Below are 6,124 nucleotides of genomic sequence, written 5' to 3'. Positions count from 1 at the left end.
TGTGGTCAATGCTGACCCTCGGACTAGAGTCAAAAGAAGACTCAAGCGACACCACCCTCATGACCTCCCTGACCTGGTTTTGACCTAGAAAGTCTTAGTTTTAAAATTCATTAGAATAATCAAATAAATAATAATTATTATGTTATATCAACTATTATAATTCTCCCTATCACTTTTCGGATTAAAAATCTGTTAGTCTTAAGTAACCAAGACATATTGTAAAATAAAATAATTTAAGCAGATCAAATTAAGTTGCCGCATGGGTAACAGTGCGTTGATCAAATAATAAAAACATCAAAAAAAAAAAAAAAAAAAAACGAGTAATGTAGGGGAGGAGGGATTTTACCCTAAAAAATTGCAGGGGTCTTCTGCATCCAGGTCGTCCTCTATTTCTATGGCACTTGCTTGAGCAACGGTGTCATAGTCTTCTTCGTCGGAGATTTCTTCCGGCATGAAGTTAATTTTTTGGCGGGACCGAGACGACTGGCCTCTTTGCCACGCCGTGGGTTGCTTGTATCGGGAGGAGGTGTCGACCTCCATCGGTTCTGGCGCTGGTTGGTCTTGGCCATTCCCTGCGCTGTTGGTTGGCCTTTGTTTAAAGGAACCACCTTGGTTTGCTCCTTTTGGAGTTCTGACAAAATGAGGGTTCTTTTTTATTGCCCCCGAATTTTGATTTTGCTCGTAGTATGAATTTTTCCAACCCGCTTTTTGCTGGTTGTTTGACCTATAGGTTTTTTCTTCATTGTGCCGGGCGAAGGTGGCCGCAAATACACTTCTCTCATTACTCGACTCAGCTTCTTGGGCTAATGCCAAAGCTGAGGGTAAGTCTCGAGGTTGTGCCGGAAAAACGGCAATTTTTAACGATTTTTTTAGCCCAGATACAAACGCGTGTAAAGCGTCTTCTCTGTGCTGCTCATTGAGGACGGCCGCTGCGGCTTCGTCGTGGGTCATAATCGTTTTATTAGTGAGGAGCGTTAGCTTCCTTTCTATCTCGTCGTAGTATTTAAGCAGGGGTAATTCTCCCTGTCTTGATAGGCTTAACTCTTGCTTGATCACATGTGTCGGAGTTTTGTCCGCATATGTAAAATCGAGACGCGCCAGTATGCCGTGAAAATTTAAAGGAGTGTTGAACGAGGCTAATACAGCTGCTGCTGGGCCACTGACTTTATTCTTTAGAATCCCTACGGCCTGGTAATGCCGACTGCTACCCGGGTAGGTCGCAAATATCTTGTAAGCCGCGGTAGCAGCCTGTCTCCAGGAGACGTAATTTTCTTGTTTTCCGTCGAATTCTGGAACAGACTTTACCATATCGAGGGGCTCGTTACACGGAACCTCTTCTGGTTTATACTCGATCTCTTGGAATGTCTGGATACTTGGGGTTTTACCCTTGAGTAAGCTTAGCTCCCCCATAATCTTGGATAATTTTGCTTCGAAAATTTCTTCTTGCCTCTGGAGTGCGCCGGCTATGGCGGCCTCCATACTCGCAATTTGATCTGCCTGCATTTCGGCTGCCTGTTGGATTTTTTGATTTTCAAGGTCGAGAACGCTGTTTCGAATGAGAGATGCCCTACTGCTTGACGGTTGGGTCTGATTTTCCACTGGCGTTTGCCTTATGACCCTTGTTTCTAAAAGTTTCCTGTACTCCTCCAAAACTTCGTCGTCTGATTCGACGGTATCGGTATTTCTATACATATGTCGGAATTAATAAAAAAAATTTGGTGTTATGAATTTTAAAACAGAATATTGGAGAATATTTTGTTTTCAGTGTCGGCGACATGGGTCCGAATAATAAAAAATTATCAGGTGATACCAATTCAAAAAAAAATTTCCCAGAATATTTTGTTTTCAGTGTCGACGGAAATCTAATTACTTTGTTCTTTATTAAAAGCAAAAGGTGGGTCTGTATTTGTAATAATAAAAAATTGGGTATTATAAAATTCGATCAAGAACTCTATAGAACATTTGCAAAATATTTGTAATACGTATTAAATCAGTTGCCTTTTATTATGAACACAAACACAGGAATAAATTGAATATCATTTATTTTCACAATAAGAATACTGTAAAATTTGGTCAAAACCCTGTAAAATATTTGTAAAATATTTGGGGAATGTTTATGGAATATTTTTATTTCATATCAGATCAGTTGCCTTTTATTTGAAACACAAGCAAAAAATTTGTTGGCTATTATTTATTTCATATCGAATCGGTTGCCTTTTATTTAAAACACAGACGAGAAAAATATTTTAATATTCCAAGCAATTCCAAAATTGCTTGGATGTTATATTTTTTTTCAGTATTTTTTACTTTTTTTAAACGAAAAAATTTATTCACTGGATATGTTTTGATTGGCGAAAACTTAGAACAAAAAGCCTACTCACATGTTCCTAATTTTAATTTTCGAGTTTTGCGATTTGCCGACGGCTTTTTGCCACTGGTACTGTCGTCGCTGCCGCTGTCGTCGCTGCCGCTGTCGTCGCTGCCGCTGTCGTCGCTGTCGCTGTCGTCGCTGCCGCTGTCGTTGCTGCCGCTGTCGTTGCTGCCGCTGTTGTTGCTTTAGGGAAATTCTTCCCGTTTCAGTTTTTTTTTTTTTTTTTAATATCAATTTTTCCAACTCTGTTGAGAGCTTTGTTTTAGATTTTTCACTTTGAGGTTTTTTATATACCCAATTAGAACTTTAATATTTTCTGTTACAGTACGTAGCGTAAGCTACGGAGTACAATTTATTACTAACTTAAAATCTTAACTCGCTGCAACTCCAGGCCTCTGGTTTGTTGCAGCGTTTTCGGCAGAGCGCTTAAGTCAGCACTCCTGTATCCGGCCGGGATACAAACGGCCGGGAGTTTTCACGGAGTCTTCTGACATGTTGTTAATTCTTTCCTCTAGCTCTTCTCTGTCGCCTTCATCTAATGTACCAAATAAGTATTTATATGCTTTCCCTACTACGTTCAAAAGACCTCTTTTGCTTCGAATTATAATTCTTAATCCATTTATTTCTCGTTTAAGTTTATCGACTAAATACTGTATCTGTGGTATATTGGGATAGTCGTTTGTTTCAGCTACTAGATTTTCGAAAATTAGCATTATCTTTGTTATATTTATACTCAAATAATGGTATTCGTAGTTGGTTAGAATTTCCATCGTTCCTGTTTGGAATATAAGATATCCAATCTTCGCACTTATTGGAATTACTTCGACATTTTTGCATTTAACCGTTGTGATAAGTGAAAATATGCAACTAAGCATTATTAGAAAATGTGTTGTGTACTTTGCGCTTCTTTGTCTGGTCTGGAATTATCGTATTTGCTCTTATTAAACTTTTTCTGTTTCTTAAATTTTGACTTGTAATGAACGATTTTCCTGCCGCGGTTTGTTTCCTCAAAATGTTTTTAATGTAGTTAATTAATTCCAAAATACAATTTGTTGTTTCTTATCATTATTTGATTTTATTTATACGTGTACTTATTGCTCTGTTCTTATTTTATAACTGCAACTTAGCGTGGTCTGCAGGCCGATCCCTCGTGACAGCCAAGTGGTGACACTAGCAAATTCTGCAATATGTATGTATGAGGTTCATACTCGATAACCAATGGGAGTCGAGTGCAACCCCTAAAAGCGCACATTCTGAATTTTCATATTTAGGATTAGGATGGACCTAAGGATCTAGGGTGGTCTTAAATTTTTGTTTTAAACATCAGAAAACTAGAATGAAATAAAAAAGATTATTGAAGAAACTTTTTTAGGAGAAAAAACGAGCTTAAAGAAATTAAAACGACTTTCTACAAGTCTTATAAATGCATGACACCAAATAGAGAAGTGCAACAAGACACTCTCAACAAGCATGCACAGATATTGGTAAGATGCTTTAATGAAGCACGCCAATTAGTTCACAGAGAAAGAAAAAGACTAACAAAAAACCATTTATCCCAATCAGTAAAATTTCTAAACAGGTTCCGTGAGAACTTGTTAAACGTCAAGTACAAACATAACTTAAATGTTACTATCCCAACGATTTTAAGCACACCTATCTGTGTGATCTGAGATCGGTGAGGATATCGAAAGTGTAGGAGAATCGGAAATAGAAATAAAAGAAGAGGATCTCCACGATCTTTCAATTCCAGCGGTAATTACATTACCCGAATTACTTGAAGAAGAACTTTCAGATTCAAATACTTCAAGTATACAGGAAACAGCCAAAATGACAGACTCTGCCGCAACATCAAGGGAATATGTGCGACAAATTTCGTCCACAATACCTGAGTTTGACGGCAAAAAGTTAAACTTAATTAGATCTGACAAAATGAGATCAGGAGATGCTAGCGGTAGAGGTAATCAAGACAAAGATACTTGGTCCATTATCACACAAAGTTGAAAATGAAAAGACCATTATCGATATAATAAATGTATTAAAAGCATCGGTTAAAGGCGAATCGCCCGATGTCATTAAAGCGAAAATGCTCAGTACACAACAGCGCAGTAAAACTGCAGTACGTGGGTTGCTCGAAGCAGCCTATATAGATGATGGTTTAGATTCAAACAATGCAGACAAATTCGCTACAAAGGAAGCCATATCTGCAATGACTAAGAATTGTGGGCACGATAAGCTCAAAACCATATTGGAAGCGGGAAATTTCAACACAATGAATAGCGTGATTGAAAAATACATACACTGCTGTACAGAAATGACCGGCAATTCAAATAGTGTATTATTCTATAATAATTGAAGCCACTATCGAGGTAATAATTACCGAGGAAATTACCAAAACAGAGGTAATGGCCGAGGTAATTATAACTCATACAACAACAATTATAGAGGTCGAGGTGGTTACCATAGTGGAAACAGAGGACGAGGTGGTAACCAAAATTATAATAGAGGTGGAGGTTACTCAAGAGGTAACCAAAACCATAACTATAAAACAAGTCATACCCACAATGTCCGAAACATACAATCGGAAAACGAACATGCCCCCTTGAGCGACAATCTACAGTAAAATTATACAAAATTAATCTCAATTTAAGCATTTTTATACGATTAAAGAATATGAGTACCAATTCATGGGTAACTCTTTTAATAGATACAGGTGCAGAAATTTCCCTGCTTAATTGCAGAAACAATAATCTTAACGATTTAAATCCAAAAAACACAACAAATATATCAGGAATAGGGCAAGGGACAATTCAGTCTCTAGGTACACTACATTTAGAAATGTGTATCGCTAATGCAGCAATACCATATGAATTCCATATCGTACCTGACAATTTTCCTATACCAGGGGATGGTATAATTGGCTTGGACTTCATTAAGAAATACAATTGTATTTTGGAATTCCACGACCAAGAAGATTGGTTCACTTTGAGGCCCAAAAATTTCAGGAACATAAACATTCCTATTATACATTCACTAGATAACGTAATAATTTTGCCAGCTAGATCAGAAGTGATTCGAAAGATTTAGCTAACATCTACTGACACACATGTCCTCATCCCCAACCAGGAATGGCAACCTGGCATAATAATAGCAAGTGCACTCGTAAACACTCAGAACGTCTTGATTCGAATTATAAATACAACTGAAATATACGCTATAGTTAGCAGCGCAAATATAAAAAGCGAATCATTGGATGATTATGATGTATACAATGCAAATATAGAAAATAGTGCACATAGAACTTCAGAAGTATTAATACTTCTTAAATTTCCATCGTTATTCTAAAGCGATTTAACAAAATTATGCACCGAATATAGCGATATTTTTGGTCTTGAAACAGAAACCATATCAGCTAATAATTTTTATAAGCAAAAATTGAGAATAAAGGACAAAACTCCAGTCTATATCAAAAACTATAGAAAGCCAGAAAGTCAAAAGCCAGAAATTCAAAGGTAAGTTGACCAATTAATAAAAGATGGCATTGTCGAACCATCTATTTCAGAATATAATAGCCCACTTCTCGTGGTACCCAAGAAATCACTGCCGCAGAAAAAAGATGGCGATTAGTAGTCGATTATCGCCAAATCAACAAGAAACTGCTAGCAGATAAATTCCCACTTCCAGGAATAGAAGATATTCTTGATCAATTAGGTCGAGCAAAATATTTCTCGTGCCTAGACCTGATGTCAGGATTTC

The sequence above is a fragment of the Drosophila sechellia genome, unplaced genomic scaffold (genome assembly GCF_004382195.2).
Source record: "Drosophila sechellia strain sech25 unplaced genomic scaffold, ASM438219v1 U_318, whole genome shotgun sequence".
Classification (NCBI taxonomy): domain Eukaryota; kingdom Metazoa; phylum Arthropoda; class Insecta; order Diptera; family Drosophilidae; genus Drosophila; species Drosophila sechellia.
The sequence above is the reverse complement of the archived record's forward strand: the minus strand, read 5'-3'. Positions refer to the sequence as shown.